General features: G+C 38.1%; 1 long non-coding RNA gene across 4 annotated transcripts in view; it reads right to left on the bottom strand.

Moving 5' to 3' along the window:
* The window catches only part of LOC131231874 (uncharacterized), a 96,797-nt gene extending 79,072 nt beyond the window's left edge, over positions 1 to 17,725 (bottom strand). Inside the window, exons 1-7 of one of the 4 annotated variants that reach the window (XR_009164547.1) lie at positions 17,698 to 17,725; positions 17,320 to 17,409; positions 15,916 to 16,033; positions 15,732 to 15,764; positions 15,570 to 15,631; positions 14,759 to 14,836; positions 14,348 to 14,644 (exon numbers count right to left, since the gene is read on the bottom strand). This is a non-coding gene — a long non-coding RNA (uncharacterized LOC131231874). The other 3 variants (XR_009164545.1, XR_009164548.1, XR_009164546.1) reach the window with 3 other exon arrangements.
* Positions 17,726 to 18,855: the final 1,130 nt, after the last annotated feature.

The raw sequence follows: 18,855 nt of genomic DNA on the forward strand, positions 1-18,855 counted from the left end.
ACAGACCTGGTAGCGTAGCTACCGTCCAACGCAACGTTCTAACCAATCCGCATCGTTCCAGAGTTAGGTGGTGTTCATAGGATGGAAAGGGTAACGGATCCTTTTAATCCATATAGCAACAGAGGTAATCAATTCGGTCATTGTATGTATTAGGTGTAGGATTCCGTACGATAGAATTTAATGGACACAGTCAATGAAACACGAGGGAGGACCCCCACACCTTAATCATATGGTGGAGCACCTGATGATGGCTTGGATATCCAACAATTCGCATTAGAGTATCTTGTAGATGGGATGAGCTATACGTAAATAAACCTTCATGCACGCATACATACATACACACATGTACTTGTATGCATCCAAGTGTACGTACATCATATCATATGTTAACACGAAAAATAGGAGTATTGCAGGGAAAGGTGTCACTCATCACGGGTGGTGATTCATGCATAGGGAGGGAGGGCCGTGTGCCATTACTTTGCACTTGAGGGTGTGACGGTAGCCTTCACCTATGTCAAGTCTCAGGAAGACAAGGATGCTTGTGAAACAATCAACATGCTCAATCAAGCCCAAGACAAGAGATACCAAAGACCCCATGTGCATAGGATGAGAATTGCAAGAGGGTTATTGATGAGGTTGTGAAGTGTTTCCGCAGAATCGATCGACGTCCTCGTGAACAATGCAGCTTAGCAGTATGTGTGTTGCTCTGTGGAGGACATCTCTGAGGAACAGCTTGAGAGGGTATTCAGGACTAACATCTTTTCTTACTTCTTCATGGTCAGGTAATCCTTCTTCTAATTGCTTTAACATTAAACCATTGTTTTGTAACATGAAAACTTAAAAAAGTCTCTTGATTCCTTTTTTTCTTTTTCATTTCATTGGACAGTTAAAATTTGTAAATAATGTTGCGCGAGTTGTGCAAGTCAAGTCGAATTTTGTCAAATTTTCTCTGGAGTTTTGCCTAGTCTGATCTAGTTGAATTACGGTTTCAGTGAATTTTGACTAAGCATTACCGGATCTAGTTTTTCAATCAAGTGTTTGGTAAAATCTGATCAGAGTCGAATTGAGTTTCTTTCAAGGTTTTAAACAGATTGAGTTTCTTTTCTTCAGTCCTGGTGAAGTCTGCTGAGGTGGTTGAGTCTTCCTCGTTCTTTTATATATATATATATTTTTATTTTTTTTTTAATAGTTTTTAAATTGTTGCCTAAACCCACCAGGGGAAGTGAGTGGGCTCCATTATGAGTGGCCCATGGTGTATAAAATAACAAAGATTTTGTGGGTCTTGGTAGTAAGTGTTATTGATTGATGTCTTAAATCTGTAAATCAACATGTCTGCCGATGACAGTTCGATGCCATCGGTAAAATCCAGAATTTATCTAGTTAGTTGATGGACACTTTAGGTGTCATGTACGATTCCATCAAAGGCTGGTCGATGCCATCGGTAAAATCTGAGAAATTCATGTTTAGTCGCTAGAACGTTTGGTCTTTAGTTTAATATCATTGAAGTGGGTTTGATGTCATTGACGGTGTGTTGATGCTATCAAAATCCTATCGAACGATCACGCAGAATTGTGTATGTGCGGGATTTCTATGGGAAATCTATGGGATTTCTTTCCGATTTTGTTTGAGATTCTTCTTAAGGCTATATATAGGGGTGTAAACGGGATTAGGGTATCTCTAGACTTTCTAATTCATTCCTAGGGTTTTCAAGGGCTTGTAAAGGGAGATTTGAGGCTTATTCGAATCGGATATTCTCTCCATCTCTTGTAATTTTTACTTTCATAATGATATCTATTGCTTTGTGCCGTGGTTTTTTCCTGAAAGAATTTTTCCACGTTAAATTAGGAGTCTTTGTGATTGTGCAAGTGAAATACTTTGCTTGATTCATCTCTGTGTGCTTCTACGGTCCCCCAACAAGTGATATCAAAGCTTAACATTGGGGCGCAGGTTGAATATGAAAGTAGAGTATCAATAGCATTTAATCTTAAGTTTGATGTTGAGAAGTACTTCAAGAAAAATAATTTTGAAAGTCAAGATGATCAGCCTCTTAGTTCAGCAAGGATTGGATGATGCACTCCTTGAGAAGCGGCTGAAATCTATGATAGATGATGAGTGAAACAAAAATGATAAGAAAGCAAGAACCTCTATTCAATTGTGCTTAATAGATGAGGTCCTTTACAATGTCATGAGATAGAATCGTAAAAAGTTTATGGGCAAAGTTAGAGGACATTTATGCGAAAAAATCTCTTGAAAATCGCCTATACTTGAAGTTGTAGTTGTTCAATGTACATATGATAGAGGGAGGTTATGTTGAGGTCTGCATTAGCAACTTTAACAAAATGATATGCAAATTACTGGATGTGGAGGAAATGATTAATGATAAAGATCAGGTATGTATCTTGTTGAATTCTATCCCAGCTTCATATGAGTTATTCAAAGACATGTTGTGCATTGATAAATCGTCCCTTAGTGTCGATATTGTTATCTCAGCCCTTTAAGAAAAGACGATGAGAAAGAAAAACGATAACATGGGCGCCTCTACTGATGCATTGGTTACGAGGGAGTGGAATTCTGAGCATGACATTAGATCTTCTCGATTGTGATCCAAATCCAAGGGCAATGGAAAGTTGAAGTGCTGGAATTGTGGGATGTCCGGTCACATGAAGAAGGATTGTACAAATCCTAAGGCAAGAAAAAAGAACTCGGAGGCTTCTTCTACGGAAGCCAACATTGTCGAGTCTGATAAAGGTACAAGTGGAAGTGACATGTTGTTAATATCTAGAGTCGAACACTTATACGATGATCGTAGGATGAGTGGATCTTGGATACTAGGGCATCATATCACATGACTCCTCATCAGATTTGGTTCACCAGTTATAGAGAGTGTGATAGTGGACATGTATTTATAGGCAATAACAATGCCTGTAATGTGGTGGGTGTTGAATCGGTGCGTATCAAGATGTTTGATGGCATGGAGTGTACCTTGACCGAAGTGAGACACGTTCCTAACATGATGAAGAGCTCGATATCTCTTGGAGCACTCGAGGTGCTTGGGTACAAGTTCACCGATTTTGATCGTGTCCTTAAAGTTTCAAAAGGGGTACTCGTTGTTATGAATGCATAGAGGAGGGGGAACCTTTATAGGTTGATCGGGAGCACTTTATTGGGTAGAGTGTAGTGTTTATGGCGGATTCCAAGTCCGCACATATGTGGCATGCACGTCTGGACCACATGAGCGAGCGGGGTATGAAGGTACTTTCTGACCGTTATTTAATTCCAGATTTTTAAAGTTTTTGATATAAGTATATGTGAGCATTGTATATAAGGTAAACATTCAAGATTATCTTTTAAATATGAAAAATATGTATATAAGTGTGTTCTTGATTATGTGCATTCTGATGTATGGGCGCTGTCACCTGTGGTTTTCGCTGGAAGTTTGTCACATTCATTGACGACTACTCCAGAAAAGTGTGGGTTTATTTTATGAAAAATAAATCTAATATTTTCACCAACTACAAGCAATGGAAAACGATGGTGGAAAACAGTTATGGTGAAAGGTGAAGGTTCTAAGGACATATAATAGTGGATAATTTACTTCATGCGAATTTAATCAATACGGTAAGGATGAATGTATCGTGAGGCACAATATAGTGCGCCACACACTAGAGCAGAACGGTGTGGTTGAGTGAATGAATCAAACTCTCATGGAGAGGTCTTAATATATGATTAGTAATGCTAGGTTGGGTAAGGAATTGCGGACTGAGGGTGTTAATACGGCTTATTACTTGGTGAATCAATCTCTTTTTACAACTATTGGTTGTAAAATTCCAGAGAAAGTAATATGGAGTGGTCAGCAGGTAGATTATTTGGGATTGCGTGTATTTGGTTGTGAAGCTTACTCTCATGTACCGTCAGTTGAGAGAGATAAGTTAGACCAAAGAGCCAAAAGTACATCTTTGTTGGCTATCGTGGTAGTGTGAAGGGGTACAGGCTGTATGACCATTACATGGAAATCATCATTAGCCGTGACATCAAATTCGATAAAGGATCCTTTTTTCGAAAGGATATATATACATTAGGAACTAGAAAAGTTAGTTGTGGACGTTCAAGTAGACATAGATGACACTCAGGCTGTCACATATACATAGACAAAGGTACAGGAGGAGGTGGAGCAGTCACCTATGAGAAGGAATCCGTCGCGAGATTGCATGTTACCAGTGAGATACAGGGATAACTCTAAAATCACATATGCCCTCATTACAGATGAGGGAAATTCATTTACTCTTCAGGAAGCTCTTGGTGAGCCGGATGCAAAAAAGTGAAAAGTTGCGATGGATGATAAGATAGACTCTTTGTATAAGAACGAGACGTGGGAGCTGGTGGAGGTTTCCGTTAGTTGAAAAGCGATCGGGTGCAAGTGGATCTTCAAAAAGAAACATGATAGGTACAAGGCAAGGTTGGTAGTAAAGGGATACGTTCAGAGGGAAGGTGTCGACTTCACTGTGATATTCGTGCCAATTGCGAAGCAAGTATATATCATATTCGTGTTGGCGCTGGTTGCCCAATACGATCTCGAGCTGGAACATATGGATGTGAAGACTGCCTTCCTACATGGGGAATTGGAAGAATAGATTTACATGAAGCATCCAAAATGCTTTGAAATAAAAGGAGCAGAGAACAAGGTTTGCAGGTTAAAAGGTTGTTGTATGGCTGAAATAGTCGCTTAGGCAGTGATACAAAAAGTTTAATTCTTTCTTGCTAAGTAAGAAGATTTTTAGGAGTGAATACGATCACTGTGTCTATTACAAAATATTGAGTGATGGTAAATTTATTATCTTGGTGTTGTATATTGATGACATGTTGATCGCCAGTCATAATATGCTTGAAATCGATTTACTGAAGATTCAGTTATCAGGGACATTCAAGATGAAAGATTTGGGGGTTGCAAAGAGGGTTCTTGGCATTGATATACACAAAGACATGAAAAGGAGCAAGCTTTTGTTATCTCAGAAGGAATACCTTGAGAAGGTATTGGCGAAGTATGAGATGGATAGGGCAAAGCCATCAGCATTCCTCATGTGACTCATTTTAAGCTTTCTTCCGAACAATGTTCTAAAATTGATAAAAAAAAGCAGAAAATGTCTCATGTGCCTTATTCGAATGCAGTGGGCAGTTTTATGTATGCCATGTTCTGTACTAGACTAGACATTTCACACACGGTTGGTGTTATTAGCAGATACATATCTAATCTCGAAAAATAACACTAGGAAGCAGTGAAATGACACTACTTCAATACATATGAGGTACGCAAGACTATGTCTTATCTTTTGAGAAATCAAGGCTAAGTTAGTTGGATATATAGATTCTGATTACGCGGGCAATGTGGATTTTAGAAAGTTGACTTCATGTTACTCGTTTGTGCTAGCGGGTGGAGCAATCAGTTGGTTGTCGAAGCTTCGGTCTGTGGTGGCTCTTTCCACAACCAAAGCTGAGTATATGGCAGTGATGGAGGCATTTAAGGAAGGTGTTTGGTTGCTTTAGTAAGAGGCCGTGTCGATTAATTGTGACAACGAAAGCGCGATGTGGCTAAAAATTTCTGTTTATCACTCACGTATTAAACATATTGATATTCGTCACTATTTTATCCGATATGTGTTTGATGAAGGAGGTGTGACTTTAGAGAAGATTCACACGAGCGTGAATCCGATGTACATGCTCACTAAGGTGGTTCCCATAAAGAAGTTTAGGTTCTGTACAACTTCTTTAGGCTTAGGGAAGGCATAAATGAAGACAAAGGATGCATGAGAAGCATTGGTGGATCTATGATGCGAGGTGAAATTAGAGATGGAGAAAAAATGAGCTATGAAGAATGATGATTGAAGACATGGTGGAGATTATTGTTGATTGATGTCTTAAATCTATAAATCAACATGTCTGTCGGTGACAGTTCCATGCCATCGAAGTCGGCTCGATGCCATAGGTAAAATCTGAAATTTATCAAGTTGGTTGGTGGACAATTTAGGTGTCCCGTTCGATTCCATCGAAGGTTGTTCGATGACATCGAAGCCTTGATCGATGCCATTGTTAAAATCTGAAAAATTCATGTTTAGTCGCTGGAATATTTGGTCTTTAGTTCGATGCCATAGAAGTGGGTTTGATGTCATCGACGGTCTGTCGATGCCATTGATGTCCCATTGAAGGTGTCATCGAATGATCGCGAAGAAAATATGTAGAATTGCATAAGTGCGGGATTTTTGCGGGATTTTTTTTCTGATTTTGTTTGGAATTCTTTTTAAGGCTATATATAGGGGTGTAAATGAGATTAGGGTATATCTCAAGGCTTTGTAATTTGTTCCTAGGGTTTTCAAGGGCTTGTAAGGGAATATTTAAGGCTTTTTTGAATAGGGTATTCTCTCCATCTCTTGTAATTTCTGCTTTTATAGTGATATCTGTCGCTTTGTGCTGTGGTTTTCTCCCGAAAGGGTTTTTCCACCTTAAATTCTGAGTCTTTGTGATTGGGCTTGATTGTGCAATTGGAATACTTTGCTTGATTCATCTCCGTGTGCTTATGTGGCCCCCAACAGTAAGAAAATATAAAGCAGTCGGTCAGTAATCCAAATTGCTATTTCGATATCCTTAATGGTTTGCAAGGGGGATTCCAAGGAAATCTAAGAGCTGCACACAAGTCGAACTGACTCGGTGGACTCGACTTGTCCGACTTGGTTACACCCGACTCGAGCCGAGCCGACTGACAGAGTCAGGTTAGGATCGAGTAGCCTTAGCTCGATCCGAAACCTTACCAAGTCGAGTTCGAGTTACAAAGTAACTCGACCTGACTCAAATCAAAACTTGATCCAATCGGACTCGACTCAATCCAAAACACGACTTAATCTAGTTTTCAGGTACTATATAAACAAAAATAAAAGCCCCCTTCCCCTCTACCCTAAACCTACCTGCCGGCCGCTACACCCAAGCCGATTCGAGACTGAAACCCCTACTTCGACACAGCAGCATCTGTTCGGCCAAACCCATTCGAGCTCCTCATCCTCCTCTCTCCCCTCTCTCTCTCTCCTCTCCACTTCCTCTTGGCTCCAGTAGCAATCTAACTCGATGAAAACATATGGATCTCATATGAGGATAAAAAATCTAAACCTAGATAATTGATAACATGCATACACCATTTATCTCATCATTAAAAACAATCATTATAATTTATAAAATCATTATACCAATGTGCTTTCCTTCTAACTTGGGCTAGAGGGAATTAGAAAAACATAACTAAATTATAAAATAGAAAAGCAATAAGAAAGAAATAAATGTAAATAGAAAAAATATAAAAGAAAAAAAAATAATTTATAAAACTTTAATAAAATTAAAAATTCTCTAAAAATTCAAAATCTTGCTCTTGAATGCTTTGAATGATGCTTAGGAATACCCTAAGAGGCCCTATTTATAAGTGGGGAACTCCCTCCTTCAAACTGATTTGAAAAATTCAGAAACCGCCTCAAATTTACGTAGTTTGCTGAACTAGACTTCACTCTGCATAGTTTTCCAAAATAGATTTAACTCTGCATAATTTCATAAAATGACCTAGAGTTTCAGAATACGCTTTTTCAGGACGATTTCAGGATTCCTTTTTTTCACTTCAAATCTTTAATTCTCTTTATTCCTCACTTGGTTTTCTTGGATCTTTAGCACGTGAATTTTTCAATCTTAGTCTCCCAAAATCCATCCCTTGCCTTGGTGATTCTTGGGCATCAAATCCATTTAACACCCTTTTCAATCCAAGCTCTTAAATTCACCTTGCAACACAAACATGAGTAAAATAGATCATTAAGCATTATCATGTTCATAAAACCAAGATATAAATGGAGGATAATATACAATATTTGACCCTCAACACACCCTCCCAACTAGCATTTTGCTTGTCCTGAGCAAAATAAGCGAAGAAAAATAAAAATAAGAATAAAAACTAATTCTAGAAAAATTAAAATGAAAACAAAAATTCTAACTACACCACTTTCACAGGTAATCTCGATTGTATTTAGCATATGAAACAAGCCTTTAAACCCCTAGGTTTCCCATAGTAGACGAGTTATAGTCTCGTGAGGGTTTCCAGAAATGTTACCCACAAACATTGAAAACATGAAAAATTGTTCAAAACTCAGAAATTTATACAATTATGCCTCCATTCATCATATGAATTCCAAAACAAAGCAACACTTGTCCTAAGCCTGAAGTTAGTTAGAATCTCAATTTCCTAACCCATTACATCCTTGAGTTTAGAGATATAATCAAAATTTTATATAGTTATGATCCAATATACTTAGGTGCTCAGTGACACTAATCTAACTTTGAGAAATATGCATGTTCCCTATCCTAACTCCTTTCAATCATCTCAAGAATATGAAATTTCTAGTTATCCCATTTCCTTCATTCCCTTTCTTCTTTTATCATCATATCCTCATTATTATAGATCACCCTTAGATGAAGATTCCCATTGGGTTTGCTTCATAACCTAAGGTATCGTAATTGTAACGATAACAGTACTGGATACATAGGTATCCTTACTTCGAATTACTAACATAATTGTTATGGTCATTACTTTTTTTTTAAAAAATGTATATCAAGGATATAATATGGATAATGATGTTTAGATGTCTTCTATTACCAATGCAGTAAACATGAGTGAGATTATACTAAAACAGCATATCATACTCCAGAGTTAAATGTAATTTGGCAAGCGGAAGACTGAAATATATGCATTTAATTATGAAAACGTTTCACAAATTTTAGAGTATGAGTATGAAACCGGGCTAAATATATACATGTGTTGTTTCTAACCATATAAATATGGGAAGTAAATGTGTTTAACTAAATAAGTATCCCAGTAGTCCCTGCGCATCGGTATGAGATCTATATAGATCCGCCCAATAGTTGAATGTAAGAGAACTCTTCTTCCTCACCTACGAAGTCCAACTCGGCTGTATAGACCTCGTTATCACCTGCATCTAAACCAGAGTCTGGGTGGTGTTTAAAACATCGTCCCAGGTGAGAATGAGAAGCTAATTCAATGGAACTATAAAGTAAAGGTTAACATGTTATCAATTCAGTCAAGCAGTAATGATAAAGCAGTACAACAATCATGTCCTAAGTACTCTTGTTAATACAGGGATGATATTATATAATGATACATGCCCTCACCTGCACTCGCTCAGCGACATCATCTCATGGTCGCGGATGTAACACTCTCGTTGTGCTCAACTCTATCGCCAAAGGCACATGCAATGTGATGCATATGCGTGTTAGCCAAGTTCTTAATTAGACCTATTCATACAGCAGGTTTGGGAAGCTAAGGTACCTCCCTTTATATCATTTACCCAAACAATAATCTATCTAGGGTCTTTAATCCTAGTTAATCATATATGATAGGCAAGTTTGAGAGTTTACACTCTAGGTCACTACGAGAGGCACATCACCGTCAATGTAGGCTTATTTTGTACTCGAGGTCACACCACTAATGCCCTACAAACTGGAAGTCTATTTTCAATGACTTGTCACTAACCCGACTAGGGACCACAGCTAGGCTATGCCGGGGTAGGCTGACAGCTCGAATACAGTGTCTCATACCACCGTATTCAGCTCACGAGTTTAGGTTGCTCATTGATCACTACGGGGAGGCTTGTCACCCTAGCGTAGGCCGATAGCTCGACCATGGTGTCCCATACCACCATGCCCGACTCATGAGTCTTAGCAGGTCGTGGTACCATGGTTGAAATGGGCTTTTACATTAGTAAGTGGTACCTTAGATTCAAGCAGTAGCATTCATATATGGTAAACACACAATAGGCCCATCGATTTCTTAGATAAGTTTGACTAGTACGAGCGTACGGTGAATTAATCGATATGGTACCACTGTCGACAATCATCGTACGACTCAGATTTACCGAACGCATCAAATGTGGTGAAACTAGTTCGGCCACTCAAGCGAGAATCGTTACCGATTGCCTGGATTACGTAGTAGTCCCAATCATATTCAAATACAATAGGCATTCATATGTGATAGTCAAACAACATGTGACAAACAATTCAAATATAAATCTCATTTGAGCATTTTAACAAACACATCGTACACATATGGTAATACATAGGCATTTCATCCATAAAGCAAAGAGTAGTAAGATAGGTTACATGAAGGAAACTGTAACTATAGATAAGGTAATGGAGAATCTTATCTCAACACCCTCATTAAATACATTTCAACAAAAATTTTCTCATTTAGGCATTTTATCAAACACTTAGACTACACATCAACATACACGTAATAAATTAGTTATAACATATATTATAGCAAATCCTTTCACAAGGGAGTTGCCACACGTACAACAATCATGTATTCTCAAACAACAATCATGGTAAGCACAAATCATAATTCCATATTCATATAAACATTTCAACAAACACATGAAATGCATTAATTTCAATATAGTTTGTATATATATGTAATACGTGGAAAACATCTCATATAAGCATATGTGATAGCAATCAAGTCAGTCATAAATCATTAACTGACATTGAGAGCCTTGAAAACCATAACATAAACGTTTGTAGTCTGCACCTTTCGCTTGTACGTCGATTACGAACTTGGTTCGAATCCTACGTTCCCGTATACAGAACAACGGTTACCTAAACATTGAAATAGGTTAGCTAATTCATCAATTTCTCTATTTGAATCCCTAAAACAAGATTAGGGTTATGATTTCTTAACCAAATCGTAACCGAAGACGATCGTGTAGCGATGGTGGGGAGGTGAATCAACACGTGGAGTTGTGGGAGAGAATCCCAGCAACGATCTCTCAGACTCTCCCTTCTCTCCTTACTCTTTTCCTCTCTTCTCTCTCTTAGGGTTTGGAGAAAATCGTATGGAATGAGAATGGGGTGGTTTAGGGGCTATTTATAAGCCCAGAACTGATGTCAATGGCCCCAAGGCCATGATATACTTAGGTTTTAGCAAAGGGTGACTATTTCGGGCCAACAGAGCCCATTTGGAGGTCCATTGCTTGCATATGGTCTAAGGCAAGTTCCCTAGCAATGGATCTAAGCCAGGTTAAGATTTCGGTCCGATCAGATTTATGAATCGACTGTGGATACTATTTGGGCTCGATTCTCACGATGCTTGTCAAGCCTAATAACGCGGTCATAACCTTATAGTTTCACGGTAATCGGACTTTCGACGCACGGTTCAGGCCTGATACGAAGTTTTAATGTGCTCCCGAGAGCAACCAAGTTTTGAGATTGATTCTAGGTTTTTAGGTAATGCAGAGTTGGTGATTCTACTGGTTTTTGGTCTTGCAGTTCATATAGAAAGCGATTCAAGTTAATCTACTAATTAATTCAGTTTAGTACTTAAAATATTTTTTGTCTAATTTCTACCTAATTTGACCCTTAGTGATTTCTACGTGAAGTGGTACTCGGGTCTTTATATGGATTTTTCTGGGACGTTATAATCTATCCCCCTTAAAAATAATTTCATTCCCGAAGTTGCCTTAGGGTAATAAGTAAAGGTTTTATTATTTCATTTGCTTAGTTTTGTTGGTTTCGGGTTTATATACGCGTTAGGGTATATAATAACTACATCAGCTTAGTCATAATGGTCTACCCCCCTTAAAAGTTTCTACCTTTGAGGTTTGAAAACAAATGTCCAAATCATTATTATCATATTAAGGGTTTGTTGATAAAGTTTACCTAAGGGTGGTATAATCTACTCTTTATGATTGGGCTAATACGGAATGACAGTTGTGGTAGGCTTAAATCCGATACGTCGATTACCCGCCTGACCAGGGCAGACAACTCGTTGTATCCCTTCTTAATCCTGATGGATCCTGGTCTTCTGCTCGGTCAAAGCAGTGAGTCCTTTGGTAATCACGTAAGATTGACAATTGAGTTAAGCCGCAAATGCCTCGTAGGGATATGGTTATGAAATTCCGAAACCTGATCATCCTAAGTATTTAAGGAGTATTATAATTCATTAGGAGGTTCAAGCCTCATGTCTAGAAGGTTGTCCTTCAGGTCTTGTTCAATGAGAGTTCTTGTTTAACCTTTATTTAACTTAGTGGATAATAAGTTCTTCCATGGTGCTCATAGTCAAAAGACTATATTAGAAGGGTTTTCAATCTCCTAAAATTATATTTGTGTGTCACTATTTCGATCATACGGCTAGGGGGTTATGGGCAAATTGCACTTCGGTTTCATTAACTTCAGAAGTTTGGAATGTTAGTAACATAAAGCCGCGGGAAAGGAAAAAAGAGGGACATCTCCTCGACGTGGTATGAACCTTGAATTTACAAGGGGATAATAAACTTATAATATTTTACTGTAGCCCGCCTCTAACATGAGCTTACGTAGTATTAAACTATGAAACTCATTCCTACTCATGGGTCCTAATTTAATTGCACAAAAACAACATATATATATATATATAATTAAATTTAATCACAGGATGATTCTTAGTATAATTATAAATAATTCCTAAATAGACACGAAATACTAAACTTTAATATGAAAAGATATGACCAGTTTATTGGCAACTCGAAGTTGTACAAATGTTCCATTTCAACCCTTCTATTATTTATAACATATTTTTCATCTCTAGTTACCTTATTATTATTATTATTATTATTATTATTTATTTTAATTTTTATAGTAATCTATTATTAGGCCTATTTTTTCATATGAATTGGTTTAATCTTTGAACCCTAATTGCTTTCCTTCAATGACTTCATTATTGACATTCTAAGGAAGATCCAGCTCCTATTTAGTGACCTAACCTTACGTATAATGTAGATCAATTTCCTTCAATCTTAGGCCATTGGGCTATTAGCCCACCAAGCTTCCGTCATGCCTATGAGCAGGTAGACTATCAGGTCAATGCGCACCATTCTATTTCCTAAGCCTATCAGGCAATCCTTACAAAGTTTGGTAGTGTCGGAGAAGGTCCATGTCGCGGTAAGGACTCTCACCACACCTATAGGGGTAGTGTTCAACACTAAATGATTGACTGTAGAGTATGACACTATCGAAATAGTGGACCTAGTGTCCACCAATAGGAATACTGGTGTGCCTTAAATGTGGGTAGTGACCTCAAAAGCCAAAGGCGCTGCAGTTGTTGACTCAGGTGCTTCAGCTGTAAGTGCATGTATACGGACTTGTTGAGGATGATTTGGTTGCACTGCCATAGGTCGTTGAGGTGGCCTATTTCAGGGTACAGGTGGTCGGTAAAATGGCTGCGCTGGTGGTGTAGATCGTAGAGGCAGAGTCGCTATATCACGTGGTGGCTGATGGTCGATTTTCTGAGGTGGCGTGATACAGTTGTCTTTTATCTTAGTAAAACAGAAGGGGTCAGTGTGTCCCCCTTTATTACAATATGTACACCAACGGCCCGTTTGCCTCTACTGAGTCGGCGGAGCCATGGGCCTGAGAGGCGAGTCTACATGTGGCCTCTTACCTAGGACTGTGCGGTACTGTAATTCAGGCTGAGGCCTCGGGCCCATTGGTATACGTGTCTGAGAAACTGTCTCTATCTTGTTCAGTTCGTAGAGACATGTTGACTAGCACGGTGTAATTGGGAATGCTAGCGCAACACACTTAGTGCGGATATTAGGCCGCAGCCCATTTGAAAAACGCCGCATTTTCATCGGTTCATCTGCCATTATCAAAGGAGCATATCTGGCTAGCTCCATAAATTTGTTCTCATATAGTGACACGGTCATTCCTCCCTGTCGGAGGCGGAGAAACTCACCCTCCTTTGATTACGGTAAGTGAGGGGGAAGTACTTCCAATGGAAGCATGTCTCAAATGCATCCCAGGTCTACACGTGTCCTGCGGGAACTGTTCGTAGGATGTTGTCCCACCATAAACTAGCCTCATTCTCGAACATATAGGTGACTAGATCAACTTGCTCTCACTACCAGAAAACAGGACAAAGGCTATGGATAAAATCCGTAGCTAAAGACCTATGACTACGGTTTTAGTCCTTAGCACAACCGTAGTCGTAGGTGCTATAACAATAGGTCTAAAACCTATGGCTATGGATATAATCCGTAGCCATAAATTAAAATAGCTACAGATATAATCCGTAGCAATCATTTTTGTAGCCAAATGTACCTACAGCTACGGATAGTATTTGTAGCTAAAAGTGATGCTGCATTCGTAGTAATATGCAGAATTTAATAACAGCTACAGTCAATATCCGTAGCTATTGCCTACATTTAAAAGAAATTATAATCATTCATTCATTCAATTACCACCTGCATAATCATTCATTCATTCATTCAATTAGTTACAATTATTCATTCATTCAGTTACAATCATTCATTCATTCAGTCAATTACAATCATTCATTCAATAATGAATCAATTACAATCCTTCATTCATTCAATTCAATTATAATTACAATAATGCTGAAAGTACAAATCTTGGTGAGTTTGTGTGCACTCGCATATGGCCAGGTGATTCCTTCATCTACCATAAATGGAAAATGGATGCGAGTATCAATAGTCTACTTGCACATCTGACAGCTATACTGATAACTTTTCTTGTGCGTCTTCTGTAATTATATTTGAGGGCGAACCACTACTAGAGGACTCTGCAACATAAAAACAAAGAATCAATCAATTGAAGAAGGATGAAAACTAAATGCAAGGAAAACATAAAATTCCCTTGATGTAAACTGAATTAATGCTCCAAACAACGTTCATACATTGCTAAAGTACCGTTGAAGCAAGCAATCATTCACTACACCACACATTCCATAGAAGTACAACAAATTCAAAAACACCTGCAGATGATTCATACATACCTTATTATAAGAATCAAATACCATAGCATTAGTTAAGTGATGAAAATTTGAAAATGGAAAGGGAATCAAGAGTGGTAAAACTAAAAATATGAAGAGAGATGAAAGTGCCTGTAATTGGAAACTTTCAAAGAAAAGAAAAAAGAAGTAACTAATAAAGCAGCTTGTTAAGCCCACATGCACCTCATACAAGGCCACACTACTGGCCTACCACTTGCATGGGAAATCTGACATGTGCATCAGGTGGGCTCAATGTGAAGAAAACCTAGAGAAAAATCTGCTAGTAATGGGTCACTCCTGGAAGTACGATAGAAGAAAACTAACTCCTAAAGAGGACCATGTCCTCTATATATCAATGAAGATAAAAAAGCATTTTCCAATACAGACAATTGCTTTTTTTTTTTCTTTTCTTTTTTAAAAGGGGATATTAGACATACTCAGTGTTGCAGCCATACATTGATATATCTCAAAATATTGCACTGCCCATTTACAAATATTCCTGAATATCATCGATACATGCGACACGTATCAACGATATCTCAATACAGAATATTCAGTTGCAGTTGAGCACTTGAGCATGAACCGAACAATCTAGCCAAATCAATTTTTAAACTTGATCATTTGATTTAGCATGTGAATTTCACAATTCATTTGAGACACCTTATATTAACTTGAGAGATGTAACACAAAAGATAATGCCAATGAGTGAACATACCGCCACCACGACAAGGATACATATCACTTTCCCTTCACCATTTTTGAAGAAAACCAATTGAGCTACAAAAAACAGAAAAACAAGAACATGAATAAATAATAGGAAAAACTAGTAATCCAGAAATATTTCAAATTTCATATAAAGCATATGAATGGAGCTTACCTGCTTAGGTAAACATTTGTTTCATCTAGCCTCCTGTCCCATCCATATGGATGCAGGTCAGGCTTCCCAGATAATTTACACATTTTAAGAAAAATCCAAATATTTTGTCTAATGCTCTGCATGCTAAATTAATTTCATCTTCATAGAATGTCTTCAACATCCAATCAGCAAGTAATTAACATACCTCATACTCTCCAATGTGCAGTTTTGTGCCCCTTGTATCCATATCGGCAGAGTTATCCATTGAATTTTATATTCCTTGGACTGTTCACACTTTGCCTGAGCATAAGCGTTGGAATTGCCTGTGCTAGCACAAAAGGTTTTGATCATCTCCCCCTTTGATCTATAATTCTCTTTCTCTAAATTAATTTATATAATAGAGGTTTCCAAGTTCCTCATGCATGTAGATTCCAGGCCCTCTACACTCGCCCACATGTCCCAACATAGCACATATGTGCAACATCCTAGCCATCCATGAGATTTACCTCACCTCATATGCGACTGGACCCAACAGTCTCTCTAGTCTACTCATCAGGTGGGGCCACAATGTAATAAACAAATGGATGGCTAGAAAAACTTGGCAAGTTCTTTAGCCATCCATCTTTTTTTCATTACACTAAGTGGACTGGCCTGGTTTCTGGACCAGGGCATCTTAAATGGTGGAGTCCACCTGACATTGACAGCTTGGATGCTCCATGCAGATGCCAGCTTGATTCATGCGGTAGCATGTTAAAGGTGCTGGGATCTACACATGTTTTTGAATTAGCAAACCTTTATATTATAATATGTAATTAATATTTGTGGATATTCAGTTCTTTCCCTGTTGGTATTGCAGGAAGAATCGTGCTTAAGGCATTGATTTTAACATCAGTTGTGGTTTCTGCCTTGACTGGCTATACTTTCCGGGCGGCAAAGAAGGGCAAGGACTTTAGCTATCTTGGACCCGTTCTATTTGTAGGACTTACTGTCCTTATCCTGACTAGTTTTATCCAGGTTGGGCATCTTCAATACATTCTGATTATCCTTCTCTCGGTGTTTGATGAACTCCTGTACTCATGTCATTGTTTTCTTTATCACTTCTCATCTGCTCAATTACACTTCTGAAGAGCTACATGTGCCAACCTGGACCATCTGTAGCACATACGAGCCCGCAGCAGGTGGTCCAACCGTGTAGATGATCTGGTCGAAATATTGCTAATGGGCTGCTTGCAACATATGCATGTGGTCCAAATGATGATTGAATCAGCCCGATTTCTTGGACAGGTCATTTCAACAGTGGGGCCCACCTAATGTGTGGCTCAAGTGCAAGTCATGTGTTTGGCATCGTTTTGTGAGGCTTGTTTTAGTATTTGAAAGTTAACACTTCTCCTTGGTGTGGAAAAGAACTGTGATTGTTTATTGAGTGAATAGATAAATTGATTCATATGCTTTATATGAAATTTGAAATATAAAGCATTTGAATGTAGGGTAATTCAAAGTCAGATTCTACAGCTATGAAGGGTACAAAACGAAAGTTTTGCAACAAATCAATATAAAGAGCATTGCATCTATGACCCTGATTAGATTCCCACATATAAATGGAGCTTACCTGCTTAGCTCGTTTCCCAAATACAAAGAGCATTGCATCTATGACGTTGATTTTACCAATTCCATTCAGATCCACTACCGCTGAAAAACTCTGCAGATAATAGAAAATTCAAATGAGACAATAAACACATGAGTCAAGATGGAGTGCACCAAGCAAAATTGTGTGAAATTCACACTCAAGTAACCAGAAAGGGACTAGATCCAGTGCCATTGGAGGCATGGGAGGTACCATGCCCCATGTCATTGCTGCACATGTGACATGCATGCACTAGATCCATAAGCCAATGATAATTTGATTGGCTTATGCATCTGAACGGTGAACTGTTTGGCACAAAGACAAAAAAAGAGTAATTAACGGAAACAAAGATATAAGACTTACGGGCACATGCATGGACTATAGATTCAACAAAATAGAACTAAAGAGCACATCCAAACAAAATAATGTGTTACCTCTGCATCCAGTATGAAAATCGTGGTAGCAGGCTTACATGATTCCTTGACTATATTCACCAAATTTGGAAATCTAGATGTTGTTTCTTTGCCATTTCGTGAAAAGACTTGCACAAACCCATCCATTAATTTATGAATCTGAGCTCATTGGCCATCATACCTACAGTAAGGACAAAAGAAAATCAATCTGACAGTTTATGCTTTGAAAAAAGATGGAACTATCCAATCAAATAACAAGAGAAAAAGCTGTCTTTCAAAAGACTAAATAAATAATCAAATGATAAGAGAAAAAATCAGAACTAGCGAAAACCTTCTCATATATTTTCTAAAATTTGCAAAATTCAGAAAAGTTAATCAGGTCATGGCTTATGTTTGTGAGCTCCCAAGTTAACTGACTGTCATGTTAAAATGTATAGTTGCATTCCTTCCATTTGCACCAGTTTCCATCAGCTGACGACTTTGTACAATTAGTTAAGTATATCTTGTATTTTTTACTTATTGAAGTACCAAATTCATGGAAAAATAATCAACAAATGTAAACATCAAAAAAGAAACAAATAAAATCATCTCAAAAACCTAGTTTTGCCTCTTGAAAATTGATACATATCACTCGTTCTCAAATTACATTCATTTGCTATATCCATCCATATATATATATATATCTATGGATATATGGATGGATGTGTGCATGTGTGCCTAAATGAGAAGAAGCAAGAGCATGTCCATAAGCCATAAATCACCCTTGCCTTGTATGAAACACATGATTTTTTTTTTGTTTTCAATGTTGAAGCAAACGAATGATTAGAACATTTAAAGCTACAAAATTTGAGAAACCGTAAATGAGAAGTGCAAATCCCCTCCTTCCTAACTTAGTGAATGATTTTTTTTTTTCCTTCATAATGAATAGGAGAAATGATTCAGGCAGTCCCCTCCTTCCCACCAACCTGTCATGTTTGCTAACATCCCACTTATGAAAAGATGGACCCCACCAAATATCACCTGTTGTAAAAATCAGGTTGACCTATTTACTTAGCTAGGCAACACCTGTTAGTGGAGCCTGCTGATTTTTGGATGTTCTACACAAGTG

Source organism: Magnolia sinica, chromosome 17 (assembly GCF_029962835.1).
Source record: "Magnolia sinica isolate HGM2019 chromosome 17, MsV1, whole genome shotgun sequence".
Lineage (NCBI taxonomy): Eukaryota > Viridiplantae > Streptophyta > Magnoliopsida > Magnoliales > Magnoliaceae > Magnolia > Magnolia sinica.